This window comes from Melozone crissalis, unplaced genomic scaffold (genome assembly GCF_028551555.1).
Source record: "Melozone crissalis strain CALT ecotype California unplaced genomic scaffold, PUWL_Pcris_2 ptg000033l_1, whole genome shotgun sequence".
Classification (NCBI taxonomy): Eukaryota; Metazoa; Chordata; class Aves; order Passeriformes; family Passerellidae; genus Melozone; species Melozone crissalis.
Genome location: NW_026535811.1, coordinates 1,667,941 through 1,689,337, shown reverse-complemented (window position 1 = coordinate 1,689,337; position 21,397 = coordinate 1,667,941). Strand labels below are relative to the sequence as shown.

At 43.8% G+C, this 21,397-nt stretch overlaps 1 protein-coding gene across 6 annotated transcripts in view; it reads left to right on the top strand.

Moving 5' to 3' along the window:
* Positions 1-21,397, top strand: part of SOX5 (SRY-box transcription factor 5) — a 590,818-nt gene that overhangs the window by 274,817 nt on the left and 294,604 nt on the right. For all 6 annotated transcript variants that reach the window (XM_054281898.1, XM_054281897.1, XM_054281899.1 and 3 more), the window contains one exon: positions 2,660-2,816. The gene's annotated coding sequence lies outside the window, so the exon portion shown is untranslated. The remainder of the gene's footprint in view (positions 1-2,659; positions 2,817-21,397) is intronic.

Genomic DNA, 21,397 nt, shown 5'->3' with positions numbered 1-21,397 from the left:
GAACTACCAGATTTATGCATAATTTTTTTTTTCATGCAGGCTCTCAGAGTGTTTAATAGGGGTGGCAAACACTGTAATAGAAGTGGAAAGTGTTCCCAGTTCTTAGCAAGATAAGGAAATGTTGTTTCTTATCTGTGATTCGAAAGGAGATGAAGGGTCAGTAAGGTAAAGATATGTGAAAGCTCTTTCACACTTGGGAAGAGCTACAGAGGAGGAATGTTTCTCACTGGTGCCTGGTTTGAGGGAAAAGGAAGAGAAAGAGGCAGCTCCTACGTAAAGGGAAAGGATAAGAAAAAATGTCAAGTAAAATCAGGGAAATGTGTTGGTTTATTTGCTTAAAGATACAGGTGCACAGCTCTGAGATTATTGCCACAAAGGAAAGAGCAAGTCAAGCTGAGGGCAGCTTTCAGTGCCCAATGTTGTGGATGCTTTGGGATTTATAAAAATCCGTAAGGCTTCAGAGATAGCTGAGAGGAGCGAGGAGAGTGCGATGGGCTCCAAGCATGGTCAGTTCTGGGGGAATGCACAGGAATTTAGGGCAGCCTGCTGTTTTAGGCTGTGCCTGTCCCATCCAGTGCAGCCCCTTGGAAGCTGTTTTTCACTGTGGTGTTTGCAGGAGTTATGAGGATGGGCAAAGTTTGATTTCAAGACTCAGCATGCATATGCCAAACTTAATAGTGGGGCTAGTAGGGTCTGCAGCCACTTAAATAAATTGTTTTCCTCCTCATCCTCAGCAGATTTTGTAGGTTATCATCTGATGTGGGCTGTAGGAACCTTTGCATGCCTGGCCTATGCTGGCGTTTGGGCTGGGAGAGAGCAGATGCCTCTGACTCTGTAGAAAGCAGAAGAAAACTATCCTGAGGTGGTTTCTTTGGTATTGGTTTTGTTGTTGGGGGGGGTTATGGTTTTTGGGCTTTGGGGTTTTTTTTTGTTTGTTTGTTTTTTTGGGGATTTTGAGGGTTTTTTGGAGTTTTGTTTGTTTTGGTTTTGTAGCATTACAGCAGCAGTGGACGTATTTCATTACTGTGCTGAGCTATTTTTTAGCACATCAGCTTTCATCTGCACACAATTTTTTTTTTAATTTATTTTGTTTATTTGCACACAACTGGCTGGTAAGTGAGAGGTGCATGTCCTGTGTTGAGAGGAGGAATGTTGTCTCACAGACCTGGGGACCAGCACTGTGTAGTGAGAGCCTGAACAACTCCTGAGTGTGCTATCCATAGAGCAAGGCCTGTGAGGAGCTGCTGGGGGAGCTGGGGCGTTTATCCTGGAGAAAAGGGGACTTTATAATTCTTTAAACTCCCTGATGGGAAGGTACAGCCAGCTGGGGTCAGCCTCTTCTCCCAGGACAAGAGGACATGGCTTTAGGCTGCACCAAGGGATGTCCAGGTTGGACACCAGGAGGAATTTCCCCACAGAAAGGGTTGTTAAACATTGGAATGGGCTGCCCAAGTGCCCAAGGAGGTGGCAGAGTCAAGGTCTCTGGAGGGTTCAAGAAATGACTGCATGTGGCACTTAATGCCATGGTCGAGTTGACAAAGTGGTGATCAAAGCTTGGACTTGGTGATCTCAGAGGTCTTTTCCAACCTGAATGGTTCTGTGATTCTTTCACTCTTGGAGAAGAAACTGATTTTCTCTTTAGTAATCGGAATACATGAGAAATGTGTGACCAGTCCTTCTCCCTTTGGACTGAAGGCTGCAAGCTGACCTGTGACAGTGTTCTCAGGGGCTTTGGGATGAGGGAAGAGATGAGGATCTGACTCCATATTCAGAAGGTTTATTATTTTATGATATATATTACATTAAAACTACACTAAAATAATAAAAGAAAAGGTTTCATCAGAAGGCTGGCTAAGAATAGAACAGAAAGCAAAGAATGATAACAAAGGTTCTGTCTTGGACTCTCTGTCCGAGCCAGCTGACTGTGATTGGCCATTAATTATAAACATCCAACATGGGCCAATCAAAGATTTACCTGTTGCATCCCACAGCAACAGATAACCATTGCTTACATTTTGTTCCTGAGGCCTCTCAGCTTCTCAGGAGGAAAAATCCTAAGGAAAGGATTTTTCATGAAGAGATATCTGCAACACTAAACTGGCTTTCAACATGACTGGGAAGGGAAATCTTGTCACCCTGCTGCTCTTACTGGGATATGTGCACCCATTTCCTTCTTGACAGATGAATACATGGGCTAAACTTTTGGAGCTGCATACTTAAAACTTGCATTTTACTTTCGTGCTGAAGAGTGGAAGTAGCTAAAATAGCTGGTAGTGCATGGAAGTTAATTCGTTGCTGAGCTTCTAATAGTAACAGATTTCAAAACTTATTTTTTGAATACATTTTGGAGCTGGTGGAATGCTTGAAAGATTCATTTCTAACAGAATTTGCATTCTGTGTAATTTGGATTTAATAGCTTGGTATAACACAGGCAAAAGGGTTTCTGAGTATATGACTCTCTTTTTCCATGACACAGTAGGTATTTCATCTTAATTTTTGGTTGCATGCTAAGAAATCAATATGTAAAGCACGAGAGTATGGATACTTGAAAGGAAAGCATCAGAGAAGTTGAGTAGTCATGTATTGGGTTAATATTAAAAACTGGAATATTTCTGAGTGGGAAAGGGCAATTCACAAACCACTTTTTCCCCTCCAACAGCTAATTCAGAGGCACAATTGTGTGAGCAGCCCCTTGGCAAGAGGACCCAGTGCAGCCTGTGACAGAACTGAGTGGAGATGATCCCAAGCTGAGAGTCACAAAGGATCTGCTTCGAGTTCACCCAGCGACCTGCAGGTTCATCCAGCACCCAGCACAGGTAAGAGATCTCCGCAGAACCTGCATTCCCCAGGTGTTGTATTTCCCAGCCATAACCCCTGCTCCGCAGAGCCTGCAGGTTTGGAAGCTGCTGATGCAGTTTCAGGTGCTAGGGCCAGGGTTTGTGGGGTTTCTTTGGGCTTTGGGTGTCTCTTGGTAAGGCCAGCTCAGAGTCCTGGTGCATTTGTCAGCAATCCTGCACCAAGGAGCTCATACACAGAATATTGTCTGAACCAGAATTTAAGATTAGAGGAGAAGTGTTGCCTGAGCCTCTGTATCTCATGTCCATGTAAATCAGGAGAGGTTTCTTTGAGTTAAGCAGGAGGTCTAGGTCAAGGTGGGGAGTGTGATGGCTCCTGGCCTCTTGCTGCAGCCAGCTCCTGGGGACAGTGAATTTGGTCCCAACTGTGCTCTTGTTACAGAATAAACAACAAAACCCCAATGAGCCAAACCCTGAGACATTCCAGGCTGCCTTTTGAGCTGTGTGCAAACAATAGGGATCTAGCTGAGAGGGGTACCTGCCCTTCCAGGCTGCTGGCAGCTCTTGGGCAAGCTGGTGCTCCTGGGCTGCTGGGCTGAGCCCTTCCAGAAGGCACTGAGGGTGGGGATGGACCCCCTGAAGCTTCTTCCTTGCTCTTTTTTCCTTTCTATACGCTTGTTCTTGGCATGGGGTGCCAGATTCCCAAGCAGACCCCAACTTTTCTTTTTTTTAAAATACAGAATAACTGTGCAGTCCATATAAAATGCTCTGCCATGTGAGTTATGAGAAGTCATGTTCCATGGGAACAGGGGGACGTGCCCTGCTCCTGCTAACTATATCCAAGGTCATGAAAACTGAAGGCTGTTCTGCTCCATCATCATTTCACTGGGGGCAAGAAAATATGGGATTTTATTCTTTGTGGCTTAGTTTTGGTCGGATATGGGGTTTCAGACTGGTAATATGCTTTCTCACCTAACATCCCCAAAAGATCTCTGCATGAAGATGTAGGCAGCACACTGAGGGTGTCCCAAAAACCCTGTTTTACACCCCAAAGTTTGGGGGTAAGTGACTGTGTGGTGTGCAATGAAGCACAGCAGTTGTGACTGCCCCCCAAAATGAGGGGCTGCCCCTGCAGCTGCATGGGCACTGAGACCCAGGGTGCTGCCATGGGGCAGCAGCCACAAAAGGCACTTTCCCACAGATACCATCCTGTCCTGCCTTCGGATTATTCCTGAATCGGTAGCCCTAATGAAGGGCTTTTGTCATAATGGGGGGAAAAGAAAAAAAAAAGGAAAATAAAAAAGAAACAAAAAAAAAAAAAGAAAAGGAGCAGACAAGAAGGAGAAAAGATGGGAATAGCTGGGATTATCTGTGTGCTGTCTCTCAGGTCCAGTGACAACAGCACTACAATGGGGAGCTTTCAGGGCTGCATATGGTCTTCCTTCCGAGGGAGTTGATTAAGCGACTCCGGATGAAATTGAAATCCTGTGATTTGACCTTTGTCTGGCCTGGGAGGGCTGCAATTCGCATAACAATTTCCTTTTGTTCTTTGTTTGGAGTTATTAATCCAACATGAGCCTCGAATTAATCAGGGGTAGTGCGTTGTTACATTTCTAATTCACAGCTCCACTGCTTGTGTCTTTTTTAATTAAGGCCGAATGATAGCAGGCCTTAGCCCCTGATTGCAACACTTACTAACCACACATTGAGGGATGAAGAGGCTAAATAGGCAGAATGAGATTACTTCAAGGTTTCACTTAATTGTTTTTGCCTTTAAGTAAAGAGCGCTGAATGAACATTGTTAATGCCAGGCTGCCAGCATTTCTTTTCTATATGTGTTGTGTGTGTGCAGGCTGGGGGAGGCTGGGGCTGGTGCACCAAGGACTCTGATGGCTCAGGGGTTTGTAAAACTGGAGCCTTTGGTTATTGATTTAAACCATTCCTCCCACCTCCTTTGGGGGCAGGGGCAAGACAGGGAGGAATGGAGTTGGAGAGCATTAAACTTCAGTTGGATGCATGAATTTCCTTGTGTCCTGAGCAAACCCATGGTTTGTGTGGTTTTTCTTGCTGTTTGCAACTGATTGAAAGGTATAAAAGGCAGGGAGATTGAAGGCTATCAGAGACGCTAAAGAAATGTGCTGACACACACAAAGCTCCCCAAAGGCTGGGAGTGGTAATAATCATAATAAAACCAAGGCCAGGCGGTTGTGTCGCAGCAGATTTTGCTCATGGGAAGGATGTTTGGGTAATTTTCAAAAGCCATTGGTAAATTTGTGTTGTGAGAGCCATCCAGGGCCAGGAGGGCGCAGGTGCTATTGCAGGGGAATGGTGTGGATGATCTCAGACAGACCCTGGGTCACACAGTCTGTGCCAGACGCTCGGGATGCCCGAGAAGGAAACACGCTGAGTGTCCAGCCTTGCAGCGCTGGTTTGCACAAACAGTTCTGTTAACTTAGAAAAGAAAAAGGGAAGGAATAACAGGATTCGTATTGCAGGTTTATGCCCAGTGTTTTAACCTCCTGTGGCGCAGTGCTTTGGATGGGATTGTTGTGGAGAAAAGGTTAATATTCAGGCTCCCAAACCTTGAGATGCTGAATGTACAGAAATCCAATTGAATTCCATTTGTGCCACGCACCTGGAATATCAGCTCTGTAATTGTGGGGAACTAACTCTCTCTGAGCTGTTTCATCCATCCAAGGAGCTGGAGGAGCTCCTTGGGTGTTTTCTGTGTAAAATGGAGAGCTGGTGTTAGGCACACCAGGTGCAGATACAGAGCTGCTGTTCTGGCTCTGCCATGGCACGTCCAGGCCACAACCCTGCTCCCACTGCTCTGAATTCCTGGGGTCTGGAGGCTGCTCCACACAGGATTATCTAAGCATGCAATGATGAAACCTCCAGGTAGATTAAGCAAAACTACAGTGTAAGCTCCAAAGGACAAAAATGTGCCAGGTTAAAAGCTTACTTCTGAATTTTAAACTGGGTCTGCTTTTTCAGATGAGCCTGAAAGGAACAGGCTATATTTAGCCTTCCATAGAAATGTATATAGTATGTGAAAACAAAAAAAAGCTAACACACCGATCTTTAGATCTGGCTTTCAACTGGCCACTAGTGACTTCTATGGTCAGTGATGTCAACACAGGATTTACACTGAACTGGGTTCACAGGTTCAAAGCCATTTTCTGCACTTTGCTGCTCTTTCCTTGGGTGCTGCCTGATCCTGTGTGTCAGCACACTGCTGGTGGATTGCCAGCTCCCGTGCTGGGAGAAGTCAATGGGATAAGAAGATGCTCAGCATTAGTTGGATAGGGCTGCCTGACAGGCAGTTCAAGTACCTCACACATCATTTTGTTTTTCAGAGGCAGTTTTGATGCTGTTACATTAAATGACACCTTATTCTGCAGCTGAATCACACTTTGCATGGAGAGAATAGGATTAAGCACACAAGGATCTGACCATCTATTGCTTGCTGTTTATTTCTATTTAAAGACTGAATGCTTCACATTTGTCCACCTTGTTCTCTTTTTCCTAGAAATCTTTGCTGTGTTTGTTTACAGCAGACCCAATTCCAAAACTGAAATCTATTTTCAGTGCTGTTCTGTGTCTCAAACCTACATCCTTCTTTTTTTTTATTATATTATTGCTTGAATGTTCACTGTTGCTGATTTAAAGGTGTCACATTACACTTCTAAAGGCTGCCAGGATCAGTATGTTTCTTATGTGAGAGTTTTGAAGAATATCTCAGACCCCAACGCCCAGTTGCCCTGTGTCCTGTTTAAACCTCATGGCAGCGGTCATTCAAAGCGGTATATTTGGGGTGCTTGTAGAATCTTCTTTTCCTCGCTCTTGCACATAATGTTCAGCATTGATGTATTCAGGCTCTCCCCAACTAACCTACAATGCCATGTAGAGCTCTGAGAAGGATGAAAGAAGTTGTACAAACACATGGCAGTGGAGTTGCAGTGGTTCTGGAGAAGGTTAACCCTTGCTGTGAGCTGTCCTGCAGGACCTGGCTGGAGCCACATCTCCTGTCAGATCTCAGCACTTGGCTTGCTCTGTGTAATATGGCATTACCAATCCTTTCAGTTACTCTGTGAAGGAAATTAGGCTTCTTGCCATTCTCAGGAACCAGAAGACCAGGTCAGGGTACATGATAATGCTCTTCCATCCTTGCCCAAAGTGGGCACTTCTTTGAGGGACAGTCCTGTAAGATCTGTAGGTCACTTGCAGCCACACCAATCAACGCTGCTGAGCCCACAGATCAAATCAGGAGTGACTTTGGCTGCTGCTGCTCTTCCTGGCAGTTTTAGGCAATCTGTTGCTGTTCCTGAAACCTTTCGTTGGGATCAAAGCTGCCCTGAGCTCGGTGCGCTCCCCACATCAGCAGCGAGCCTCGTGCAGCCCCGTGCCCGTCCAGGACCGTGCCCATCCCATGGAGCTGCTCCCCTTGGAGCTGGGGGACCAGGCTGGCCCCAGCCAGCTCTGCCTCCCTCTCTGCTGCTGGGACATAAGGTAGAGATTAGGGTTTAATGGTGCTTTGAGCTGCCCAGCGCTCCTCCCTCGGCGCTGTCTCCCCCTGCCTCCCTCCCTGCCATCAATGGGAGCCTTTGATGTGGCACAGGGGAAGACTGTTGGCTAACAGTCTGGAGCTGCCTCGTTTGAGCCAACCACCACATGAAAACAAATGCGAGCCATCATATTTCATTAACGGGCTGCCCCCCGCTCAAGTGCCCTTTTTGATGTGGGAGCTCATCCTGACAGGAATCAGGGAGATATCAGTGTGATTAAGGCCAGCAATAATAGTTAGTGCATTGTATTGTAAATTACCTTTCTGGGCCCTGCTACTTTATCAGCCCCACTGGCCTTGGCTTGGGTACATTTTTGACTACTCTGTATATACAGTGTATTAGCGCAATGGAGATCATTATGTGGCCTGTATTTGAGTCATTTTTATTTAAGATGCCAAACAATAAGCTGTTGATTGGGGGAACAAGAGGCGAACAATAATGTTCTGTGTCACATAATACACCACCATTTTCCAGCTTTGCTTTAGAAGGGCCCTCTTTATTGTTTTTGTATAAAAATGGTTCTTAGGAGGAGGAATATTTTGCTGAGGTATGTCATTATTTTGCAAATTTCTATTATCTCATCATGTTGTCTTCATTGTAAATTGCAGCTAATTAGGAACCTAGTTAGAGCCCCAGCTTTGAGGCTGGCTTTTTTGTGAAAAGAGCCCACCGATTACCGCACTACAAGAGAGGAAGGGAGAGAAAAAGGAGATTAATCTGGTTACCTAGGCGACACTCGCTTCCATCTGCGAGGAACAATACATTTTTGTTTCCTTGGCTCAGTTCAGATCTGTTTTGTTTAGGGGGGAAGAAAAAGAGAGAGAGAGAGAGGGAGAGGCAGAGGGAGAGAGAAGGGGAAGGAGGGAGAGGGAGAGGAGGCAGCCCCACAACAATGCCGGACTCTGTCTGGCCCCGGCTTACCCGCTCCCATCCCTCCGCAAGTTCGGGCTCTCGGGGGAGTGGCGAGATGAAAGAGATAAGCTCCGAAGTTGTCAAAGGTCACAACCTTGCCACACAAAGCCAGCAGTTTTACTTCTAAATCCCCTTCTCCCAAAAAGCACTTAATGAAATAATATACTGTGCTTCTCAACACCCTGTAGTCTCTATTAGGCAGCCAGGCCCCAGCGATGCTGAATTTCAGGAGTCGCTTAAACTTTGGGCTGAACAGTTGCTGAGATGTGATGGGGATTTGCTTGGAGACACAGACAACTTTTCTTCCACTTCCTTTCACTAGCACTATTCTGGCTTCCCTGACACATGTTTTAAAGGCACAGAACTGTGAAGGCGCAGCATTCTTATATTGTTTTTAAATGTTTATTTTAAATTTCTTTTTGGTCACCTTCACAAGGTCGTGCCATAACAGTGACCTGTATCCCTCTTGCTGTGCATCACACTGTTAAACCCTGGTGTGGCTTTTGCACAGGGCAGACAATGCAGGCGCATTATTTGCTCCTTGCCAGAAAAGGGACAGAGTAATAACCAGAGCTGATAGAGCCTGGCTGAGAGCTCAGAAATGCTCACGAGGTCGTGAGCTGAGCTGGCTGAACCCACAGCCTTGCTGATAAGCACAATGCTCTCTCCAGGTGTTATGTCATCATGTATAATGCTTTATTGTACAGCAGTGTTATGGATGATGACATAAAGTCACAAAAATATCAAAGTTACCAATTTTAGCTTGTCTGAGCTTTCCAAACCTGGGCTGTGCTGATCAAATCAGAGCAAGTATCAGGTTAACAACCCTAAACCTCTTATTCTGCATTGCTCTGGAGTACTGTACTTATATTTTCCTCCTCTAAAGAAGAGTCTAAGAGCTGCTTCAGTGCTGTGTTGCTCACTCTAACTGGAAATGATGGTCATCGAGTTGCAAAATTGCAAGGGTTCAGGAGGAAGGAATGAATGAAGGTAGGACTGATTTTTTGGGTGGGGAATGTGAGACATCTCGGCAGTGAGGTCACAGTTGAATTTCCAGTTCTGCTGCGTGCTTTCTCTTGGATCTTGGCCAATTAACTTGGCCTGTTTCTGCCTGGGACCTTGACCTACATAAAGCAGGCAAAGCTGTGTTTCTCCACCATGGAGAATAACTTGAGTCTTAATTAATTAATTAGTGTTTTAGGAAGAGTCTGGGGTGCAGGGCTCTGGGTATAGGCAGGACATTTAATCCTTACCTGCTCTGTTTCAGAATAGGTATGTACCTCGTTGGGTACACCTGAACGAGTTATTCTCAGAACTCTCAAGTGAGAATTAAATCAAACATACCAGACTTTGTTCATTGGAGTGACTTGCTGAGATGTTCTGCAGATGTGTGGACGGAGCAGTTGTCACCTCACAGACAATGAGCCCAGTCCTCCAAGCTCTGAGGAGAACATCCACAGTAATTCTGCAAGGCCATAAAATGAGGAGATAGAGGAAAAATGGCTCTGTGTGACTTTTTGCAAAAATGGCTTTTTGCATCTGTTTGCAAAAAGCAGAAGGACAGCAGCCTTCAGCACAAGATTGGCACTGTGTGAGGGAAAGATCTGGAGAGTGAGGTATCAATCAGATATTCAGCAGTATAAATAAAGGAAGAGGAATATTTCGCAAGTTTTTTAAATGGCAATTTTCTATTTTAGTAGCAATTTTAATTCTGGAGAAACCAGAAATTTAGAATGCTCCAAAATTGTAAGGGACAAAGGGGTAGAAATCTTCACCCATTATTAGAAAGAACCACAATTACTCCACATAACAAGTTAGAAATGTTACTTTGAGCTACATGATAATTTGAGGAGACTCTAGAGTAAGCCTTCCTGTTCTTAGAGATGGGTGGAGAGTGGGAATTTAGTAACTTTTGTTGGCCTGCATTGCTCTTGCATCTTGTGGAAAAGTGATGGGGTGTGGACAAGTAATGGGGCCCATCACTTGTTAAACAGACATCATAACATAAATAAAGTCATATTGCTCCTCCTGGGGTGTGCTGCACATGCATTTGGTCACCAAAGAGCGTTATCTCCAGCTAAGATTTATCAAGGAAAGAAAAAAAGGGAGGCCAGGAATCAAGAATCAAAAAAAAAAAATTTTAGAAAACATTTGCAGAGTGACCAAGAGCTTTACTGAATGCTGAAGCTACGGAGGTGGAAGAATATTCACAGAGAATTGTTAAAGTCTCAGGAAAGGTCAATGTCTGCTTCCAGCCCAGTATAAAGGGGGGAGCATTTATGGTCAATTCTGTCATTTATTGTCCCCACAGCAAGGTCCTGGTATGCACCTTTAAGGACACATTTAGATGTTTTGTACTTTTCAAGAGGAGGAGTGTGACCGTGTTCACAGGGGTTCTTGGATTGGGGAAGAGATGAGGATCTGACTCCATGTTTCAGAAGGCTGATTTATTATTTCATGATATGTATTATATTAAAACTATACTAAAAGAATAGAAAAAAGGATTTCATCAGAAGGCTAGCTAAGAATAGAATAGCAAAGAATGATAACAAAGGTTTGTGGCTCAGCTCTCTGTCCGAGCCAGCTGACTGGCCAATGATTGGCCATTAATCAGAAACAACCCCATGAGACCAATCCCAGATGCACCTGTTGCATTCCACAGCAGCAGATAACCATTGCTTGCATTCTGTTCCTGAGGCCTCTCAGCTTCTCAGGAGGAAAAATCCCAAAGAAAGGATTTTCCATAAAAGATGTCTGCGACAGGTCCCCAGAGCTCCAGGACCTTTCCTTCTCCTGGGGACTCCTCCCTTCCCTGGGAGGCTTTCCATCCTCATTGCTGATCCCTGGGCAGTCTGCTTGGCTCCATCAAATCTGACAAAGCAAAAGCCAGAGGGGAATGTTTCTCCAGCCTCACGTCCCAACTTTTGTGTTGGGTTTGCAGCAATGCAGTGTCATCTTGTGAATCTGAAAGCTCCTCAAGGGGTTTCTGTTCAGCCAGTCCCTCATCAGAGCCAGTTAAAGAAATTTAGCTCTTAAATTCCCTTTATTGTGAAACTCTTTTTGCTCACTTCTGTAACAGTTTTCCTGTGTTTCCAGTCCATTACTGTCAGTTCTATTTGGAATGTCGGATTGCATAAAAGTTGCTCTAAACATTCAAGCAGAGCCTGAAGCAACCCCTGAATGAATTTTGTCTTCGCAAACAAAGTCTTTGCTCCTGCACCAAAATAATTTCTGAATAATCATTGGAAGCATGAATATCTGTGTTTATTCTAAGCATTGGTAATTATTTTTCATATAGGACTTTGAGGAGGTGTGAAGAACTTGGAGGGACAAGTTACACTAGTTCATGTTTCTTGGTCTGGCACTTTAAATTATTTTAATTGTTAAAATCTCTTCACCTTAATGAGAAATTTCCCTGGGAGAATGGGAGGCATGGCAAATGTTTGCCACATAAGCAGCCCTCAAGTAGCCACTAGCAGAGGGCAGTTTGGCCATTTAAACCACACTGAGAATCAGAATTTATATTGGAACAAACCCTCTGAAAACCTTCTGGTTCAACCCTTCACTCAAAGGAGGTGCAGCTGGAAGTTTATTCAGGTTGTTCAGGATCTTGTTCCATTTCTAAGCACCTGGTCCAGTGCTGTATCACCCTCACTCCCATTATTTTTTTTCTATATATTTATCATTTTTTTTCTTTTGTGGTCATTGCATTGGTGAACAGCCTAGGCTGGATTTCAGTCACATTCCAGTCCCATTTCAGGACCACATCAGATATATCTGCTTGATGGAGGGAATTTACCCGGCACAGGATTGAACATCGGTGCATTTTTTGGCGCACATGGGGGACGCTCACAGTGGCTGGGTGCCCTGAGATGACAGAATTATTGGTGCACCTCGGCTGTCAGAGAACCTGGTGCTCATCAGCGACCTCCTGTCACCAGCACAGCTCTCTGGCTGGACTTCTGGCCATGGAGAAGAAATGAGGGAGGAAAAGAGAGAGAAAATCCTCCTTTTCCTTAGGAATCAGTGTCCAGTCTAAGGCAGCAGTGTTCCACACACAAATACACAAATGAGCTGGAGATCTCTTTGTGCTTTGTCCCTTTCTGGGCCACACCACATCAATGCCTTGACTGGGGGCGCTTGAAAGGACTTGAAAGCAAACAGTTTCTGACCACTTTCACTTCTTCCTTGCTTTATTTTATCCTGCCCCAAAATGAGAGGGCTTTTGTGTGCCATTGGTGTTTTCTCTGTGAGCTATGTTTAGATTCTCATGACTGAATAATATCTTACAGATAAGAGCTTTCCTTAAGACAGGCCCTATCATGTGGGCACTCCATGAGACTTTCTCCATTCTACTTCATCCTTTTTTCTGCTCCTTCAGAAGTGAAAAGCACCAGTGGAAACAGATTTTGAGGAAATATCTGTGGTTTAAAGGCTTTCCCAGGTTAATATGGAACCAGCAGAAAAACTGCCCTCCTCTGCAAGTGGTGCTGTTCCCTGTTAGCTCTTGAGAGAAGCTGACAGATTTCTATTTCTTATAAAAACCATAGACTGGGTGTCTTGTAGAATTTCTTTTTATATTTCTTATATTATATATCTTATATAATATTGTATTTATTTTTTAATATTTCTTATAAAAATATAGACTAGGGGTCTTTGAGGAGGACTTCAGTCCAGTGCACAGAGATTTTGTTGGCTGCTTTGTTAAATCCTTCAGTTCAACAGTGCAGAGAGTAAAACAGAGGTGTTGCCAGCAGATACAATTGAAAATAATAATTTGAAAATAATAAATTAATAAAATGAATAAATACAATTGAAAATATATTGAAAATAATAAATTAAGCCCCAAAATGCACACTTGGCATAATAGTCTTGGTATTATAAAATAATGATTCCTGCATCTTGTTTTTCTTTGACTTTTTTATTTCTGGACTTCTTCAGTGCATTCAGCTGGGCACTAACAGTAAATCTCAATTTTTTTTTAAAAGTGAATCCCAATGTGATCTAATGTGATCATTGATTGAAAGAGTTGCAGCTTTGAGAGAAGCACAGGGTGGAAGATTTGTGAGCAATGAAGGCTAATGGAAGATTCAGAAAGTTCAGGTTGGATCAACTCCTGCAGTCTTGGTTATGTGTAGGTCAATAGTTCAGAGGTCTGGAGTACAAGTTAATGTCGTAATTGCTGAAAACACCCCTTTAGACAAAAAGGGAAGAGCAAAATTAACAAGAAAAGGATGTTAAACACAGGTGTTTAAAGTGGGCACAGCATTTATCAGGAACTCAATTTGAAACAATATTTATATGCATTTTTTTTTGTAATTGAGCCATTTAAAAACATAAAGTTGATTGGCTGCCTTTCAGAAAGAAAGGTATTTCCTTTGCGTGTGCCCCCTATGGACCAGCCTAGGGGGGACTAGTGAAGAAAATTTACACTTTCAGCTAGTAAAGAGCACGTTGATTGCTCTTTCTTCAGCCTTTCCCTCTGGAACTTCTCATCACGTTGATGAGTGGTAATTAAAAAAATAAATAAATAGAGGGAAATTGAAGGACTGATGTTTGAAAAATGTGGCATTGTAAGATTGCAACAGAAGAAGACAAGGAAATCAAGATGTCTCAAGAGTTTTTCCTTCTCAGCTGTGCTTGTGCGTGGTGTCACAGTGAAGCTCCCCAAACTGGGCTGATTGCAGACACTGGATTGACTGAGGGCTGTTATAATTTAGTGTAAAAGTCAAGCACACTGTGCACTATTCTGCACACTTCCTCAGCTCTGCCATCTCATGTATATTCTGGCCTTTAAGGACACCCTTTCCATAGATAGTGCTTTGTTGTATGTAAATGGTTCAGCAGCCAGATGAAGGCTTTGGCCAGCAAGTCAATAAAACTTGCTGTGAATCTGCACATTTTCTATTGCATTCAACTTTTATGCTTCCAGAGTGAAGATGATTAACTTTTAAAAAGTTTGGAGAAGTTGACTTTAAACGTTGTTGACAGTTTCAGGAATCATTGGGCAGCCTGACATAATGTTATTCATGATGAGAGTGCTGTCAGCACAGATCAGGAGTGATACCAGACAGAAATGGAAGGCAATATTTTCCTTATTGGTTGTGGGGATTTAGCTGTGTGGCTTCTATTAATAATGGGAGTTTTGCAGTTAACTCCCCAAGCATCATCTCCCCCCACAAAAAAATGCTGAAAACGTGCCCTGTGGTGTGGCTTGGATGAAATTTTACGTTGGTTGTTGTTTGGACATTGAAGATCATCTCATCTGAGCAGTCACTCTGCTTCCAGTTTCCTCCAGGTGCTGCTGGGGAGCAAGCAGGGAATTGGCTGTGGTTTAACCCCAGATGCAACTGAGCACTGCGCAGGCTCCTCTTCCCCTTCCAGAGGGGCTGGGAAGGGGAAAAGTGAGAAAACTTGTGAGTTAAGAACAGTTTAATAATTGAATTAAAGTGAAATAATCAGTTGCTGTAATGAAAAGGAAAGCAATGAAAGAGATAAAAATAAACCTCAAGGAAAAGAAGAGACGCAAATAAAATTAAATTGTGATGCTGGGTGTTCCTGAACCATTGGCCACCTTTCCTCCTGAGGTCCTGGCTATGCCCTGGTGCTCCTCCAGCCCCTCCCAGGCAGGGCACTGACAATTCCTTGACTTGGGGTAAGCACTGCTCAGCAAGAACTAAAACTGCAGAGTGCTCTCAATGCTCCTCTCACCCTAAACCCAAAACTCACACTGCACTAACCACTGGGCGGAGAATTAACTCAATCCCAGCCTAAACCCAAACTCAGCACTGCACCAACCACTGGGCAGAGAATTAACTCTATCCCAGCCTAAACCCAAACTCAGCTCTGCACCAACCACTGGGAAGAGAATTAACTCCCTCCCAGCCAGAACCAGGACAGAACTGCAGTTTGGATGGAGGGAGGAGTCTGGGGTTTGTGATCTCTGATTCCTGCGCATTTAGGATCAGCAGCTGTCTCCCAGCAAAGGCACTGACTTTGGGCAGCTCTCACTCATAGTGGTGTTCATAGAGCAGGACAGCCCCAGCAGGACCCTGTCCCCACTCTGCAGTGGCACAGCAATGCCTCCAGTCCCATTGGACAGAATTCCTGAGTGAGTTTCTGCTTGGACCGTTCTTTTCCTGCCGTGTATTCGTGCTGACTTTCCAGTATATTTAGTTGTAGCTTGCTTCAGATGATGCAGATGATATTGATAACTGGCCTGGAGAAGCCAACATGAGGGAAAGGATGAGATGATCTACCCTGCAATCATTTTCTTGCTCTTTTACTCTCCAACTAACCACTCTCCAAGATCTGCAATGTTTGGGTGGTTAGGCAAAGGAGAGGACACTTTGTATGAGGAGTCCCTCTGTGCTGTCATTCTGGGTTTGTTATGGCTCAGGGAGGAGTGGAAGGCTGCTGGGGATGAGGGGAATCCACGGGAAAATGTCTGAATTTTCTTTAAAATTAATTATTTCTACTCCTCTTTAGAGCCGATAGAAATGTAGGCACTTGGAGAACTTCTTTCTCCAGCAGCAGCGTGGAAGAAACAAGTTTAAAATATGAAAGCAGTTTAAAAGTATTTTATAACTGCCATGGCATCCCTGAGTTAATGCATTTCCATGCAGAAACAGCCATGCCATACATATGGTTGTACCCCTGCAGAGTTCCCTGTTTGCCTGCACATCTCAGTGCTGGATAAAGCCACAGGTGTTGTTAAACCCAGCCCAGCAAGGAGGTCCAGCTCCTCCTGCTCATTGGCTTCCAATGTAAACTCTTTTTTTAGTATGAGATTCTATCTCTATGTTTGTAAAATGTGCATTATTTTGTGATTGCTAATGTAATATAAATAGTAATAATGGCATCTTTGTAATTTTTTGCCCACTAAGTGTTTTCTGCCTTACTGTATCCATAATTATTTTTCCTTTCCCATACATTTTTTTTTCACTAAATTTTGATGCAATTTGGAGAGGGGGAGAATAGAGGAAGCAGAATGTAGTAAACCATCCAAATCTGTGCTGAAAATGTTTGCATGCTCCTACTGAAAGGTCTTGCATCTCATTTTTAACCCACAGCTTCAATCCACTCTTGTTTCTGTTTGCCTTTAAAGTATTTCCAGTCATTGTATACTTATAAAATAATTAGCATACTTCAGAAACTCCTGTTTCTGTAAAGCCAAGGTTTCTATGGTACAAATTTTTCCCAGCTGTGCTAAAACACTCCTGAAATTAACATTGGCTTGATGAGATTTATAGGGGACTTGGTAAACAGGAGCAGCCTTTGTGCTGCCCTAGCTGAGCTACCTCAGCACTTCCCATGCAACCTGAGTTTTTGGTTTTTTGGCTGTCCCCACATCTGTTGCAGTGATGATTATTGCAATAATTTCAGGGGTTTTCTATCCTATCAGATTCAAATTGAAGATATTGGAATGATTTTCTCCTTGAAGGTTTGTTTTGGGTGGTTTTTTCCTTAATACCATTATGCAGACCTCCTTTCTTTTAAAGCAATTTGTTGGGCCATTCCTGACGGCAGTTACCTTTGTTTTTGCATGCACATCTCTTCAATATTTCATGGGGGCTGGATCTTGCAGAGCCCAGAGCAGTTGCAGGGTGGAACGGGAGTGAGTGCTGTGTGGGATGTTCCCTGGGAGAGCTGGGGCAGGGGCAGAGCAGGGTGAGCCCTGGCTGAGCACTCCAGTCCCTGCTCCTGACACTCAGAATCTCACCCACTGCAGACTGGGGATGGGAGCATTTGTGTCCTTCCTGCAATTTCCTGTGCTTAATCAACCCCTGCCTGAAAAATCCTGTGCACTCTTATACAGAAGTGCATGTTTGACTTTGTTTATGGGCGCTTATAAGCATGCAAAATATTTATTTATTCCAATTTGATGGAGTGATAGTCCCAGCTTGACTGCAGATGTACTACAAAATGACTGAGAAACCCCTTTGTAATGCATCAGACACTGTAATGTGCAATCCATGCCCCATCCTTTAAACTTCTATGATGCTAAAACTTGGAATTGCTGCAGAATGCCAGGTAAAACTCATCTTTTTATGTAGGAGTTTAGGACAGTTATACATCTTTATGCTGATTATGAACAGTTCTGGTCTCTGTGGCAAGTGTTTTAATTTATAAAACTTCTGAGACAAACTTGAAGTGTTCTAAAAAATGCAAATGCAAAGGAACCTGGTGTTCTTCAAATGCTTCTCCCCAGGGTAAGGTTGGGTAACCCCTGATTGTTAAAAAAAAGAAGTGTGGCCTCCAAGCCTGAGCTGTGTCACGGGATCAGCCACAGGGGCGCTGTCACAGACATCTTTTATGGAAAATCCTTTCCTTAGGGTTTTTCCTCCTGAGAAGCTGAGAGGCCTCAGGGACAAAATGCAAACAATGGTTATCTGCTGCTGTGGAATGCAACAGGTGCATCTGGGATTGGTCTCATGGGGTTGTTTGTAATTAATGGCCAATCACAGTCAGCTGGCTCGGACAGAGAGCTGAGCCACAAACCTTTGTTATCATTCTTTCTTTTCTATTCTTAGCCAGCCTTCTGATGAAATCCTTTCTTCTATTCTTTTGGTATAGTTTTAATGTAATAGATATCATAAAATAATAAATCAGCCTTCTGAAACACAGAGTCAGATCCTCGTCTCTTCCCTCATCCTGGGACCCCTGTGAACACCAGCACAGGGACACACTCTGGCAAGGTCTGGGAGCAGCCCAAATGTGGCATTGCCAGGTGCCTGTGGGGCTCCCACCCATGCTCAGCCCTGTTCTGACAGAGCACGGGGCTCTGGGGTTCCTGCACAGCTTTGCCATCTCCTGTCTCTGAGCCTCCCCTCCCCGTGGCCCTCCATCTCTGATAAAAGTGATAAAAGTGCTGATAAAACTGCAGGGGAGGATTTCTCACACAGCTCTGGAGGGCGAGGTCCCAGCCAGCCCAGCAACAATGAGTGTCACAAGCAGAGGAAGTGACTCTGAATTTCCCTTTTATGTTTCTGGCTCCTTGAAGCAGCTCATGCCTTTCTGCTGAGCACTTTGTTGTGGCCAGCTCAGCTGATCTCCTTTTCCCTGGCTGCATGAGAAAATGGCATGATGCAGCCTGACTGCATTGAGGCCCAGGGCTCTGGTGTTTAGCTTCTTTTATTGCCTCTCAAAATGTGGTTTCACTGCTGTCCTGATGAACAAACTGCCAAAGGAGCCTTGAGTGTCGCGAGACACTCTCAAATTTCATGTACCTGGCTTTAATCCTGTTAGTCAGCAGCAAACTGAAATTCCTGACTTTATTTTGGTTGGTGTCCAGGGGATAAAGAGGATGATTCTTCACCTACACCACACATGGTAAGGGTTGTGTTCTGTAAGGTTTTCTTCCTTCTGGCACAACTCTGGCACTGGATGTGAATTCATTCCTTTGTGGATCTGGGTGATGATTTGATCTTTGCAGGCAATTCTGGGTGATTAATCCATGTGCAATTACTGCACTCAAACTGGATGCATCTTCCCCAGAGACCAAAAAAACCTGCTTGTATTAATTCCAGGTGAAGTGAGGGTCTTTGTAACAAACACTACAATGCATTAAGCACTAAGGGATTCCTGGTTTACCCTGTCCAGCACTTGTTTCCTTGCTGCTGCCATCCCAATTACCAAATGTATGCGGATATTTGCTGAAGTTTATCCAGGTACACGGAGCACTGAGGTGTGAAAGTTTGCATTATGGACTGACTTGCTTATTATGGAGGACTTGGTGACATGGATTCCTTGTTCCATATATATTAATTTCCTTTATGCTTTTATTTAATTTTATTTTATTTTATGCTCAATACAACTTGCATTGAGCTACTAATCCCACAGCCATTAATGGTTTCAATCTGGCTATGAAAAGCACACACATGAGGCAAGTTTTATTCTTCAGTTCATGTTGGTGTGCATGAGAGATAACCCCCTCAGGGGTTCTGTCTACAAGCACCAGGGACTTCTCAGAGGAAACTGCACTGACAGATCTCAGGTCAATACCATAATCATCCCTCACAGAGATTGATTCCAGGCATACTGTAGGTAATGGATATATTTTTGTTCTGTTGGGATTTATGTCACTTTGTGGTCCAATTGTGCCAGACATTTTGTCCATCAAAGTAGGAGCATCTACACAGAGCAATAAAATAACAGCTTGTCTCCTTGGATCTAGCAAATAAAAAACCAAAAATACTTTCGGGTCCTTCAGGCTTTTCCAGATCTGGAGCACTGCAAAAAATTTACTGTTTGTTGTTTAAAGTTGGCTGCTTGTGGCTTTCTGGATTCCCTAAATAAACACCTGTAAAAGGTGATGGTTTACCTGGATCATTCCTGGTGATTTCCCCTCCTTGCTCTGTCCCACCTGTGGATGGCACATTGCTGCAGAAATCTAATGGTGTGACATAAAAACAGGAAAAAAGGCAAACTGCTGGCATGGAAAGGAACTGCTCAGAGGGTTAGGCCTGAAGCAAAAGAGCTTGGGTGGCCTCTGTGCCTCTGGATGTAGTGGAGGGGATCTCTTTGGGAGAAGTCTGGCAGGGGAATGGCTGAGCAATTTGTGTTTATGGGGCTGGGTAAAACAAGAGATTGAAAACCTGATGGATTTGGGTATAAACTCAGTCACTCACAGCTCAAATTCCTGTCTTGTCCTTCCTTGCCACCAACACATCCCATGGCTTTGTTTATCCTCTTTCCTTCTGCATTTCCCTTTTGACTTCTTCCAGCATCCCCCTCTGCACGTCAAGTCCTCTCCCTCTTTCCTGGTCCTTCCTGTCTCCCTTGTTTTCCCTGAGGAACATCCCTTTTGTGGCTGTTCCCATCCAGCCCTGGGAGCTGCCCTGGCCCTGGGGGTATCAGGAGGAGCCCCTGGCATGTTGGCACTGTGGGATGGAGCTGTCAGGATGGCTGCTCAGAGCCCTGGCTGATCTCACACTGTTTGCTCTCCCTGCAGTTTGGGTGCAAAACAAAACCAGTGTGGCTGGGGAGTAAGGCTGCAGCTTGCTCCTAAAAAACCCATAATTTTATAAAAACATAGTTAGCCATCATAGAAGATAACATGTTGGTGATCTGTGACCATTTTCTGAGGCTCTTAAACTTCCAGGTGATTTCTAAATAATTTCACTTGTTAAATCAGAACAATTGATTTACCTTTTTACCTTTTACTTTTTTACCTTTTTACCTTACCCTTTTAGGAAAGGGTAATTTATTTTTGATGGTAAATATTCCCTGTTAATAGCTAAATATCCAGTTAAAATATAGATATGCAATTTATTGTAAATGGGGCAAATACTACTTGTGGAATAGTCTCCCTGTGCTTCAAAGAAATACCATTAGTGCTTGTACAGGCTAATGAATTGAGCTCCAGGACTGAAATTCTCTGTCCATTCACACTCAGCAGCAAACTTCAGCTGTATTACAGGAATGCCTGAATTTATGGTGGATTTCTGACATCCCTACATAGGTAGCTCTCAATAAAATTCATTTCTTGGCCCATTTAGTTCCTTGCACAAAATCAGGCTTGTCAGGCCCAATCCTGAATATAATTTGCTGAATGTTGCAAAGAAGCAACTGTCCTTATGAAATCACTGAATCTCAGAATAGAGATGTATTGCTTTGGAGTGTTCTCAGCCAAGCCTTCTCCCAGTCCTGCCACTCGTGCAAGACAGGTTAAAGAAAAGAGCTGCAGCTGAATGCTGTGTCACATCTTCATTTCTAGTACAAGCCATGCTCCTTTTTCTCAGTCCTGAAAAAATAAAAAAATATTTGAATCATTTGAGCAGGGGGAATATCTAATTAATGTAATATCAATAGATAATATGAATCCTTAAACAGTGCCAACTGCAAATTCCTGCCTCTTTTGATGTGTTACTTAGGCATAATTTCATTTCAGCTGGAAAAAAAAAAGGAAAGGGTCAGATTTTGCCCTCACAGGCAAATCCAAAGGCAACATTTACATCTAAATATACAATTAGGTCATAACAAATCACTGGATCAGTCAGTGAGCTGCCTGATCTTTTCTGCCTGGCAATCAAAGGGCAGATTCTGATACCGTTTTGGTAAGTAGCCAAATTGGTTCCATCTACAGGAGCAGGTTCACAGGAACTTTAATGTGAGGGAACTTCT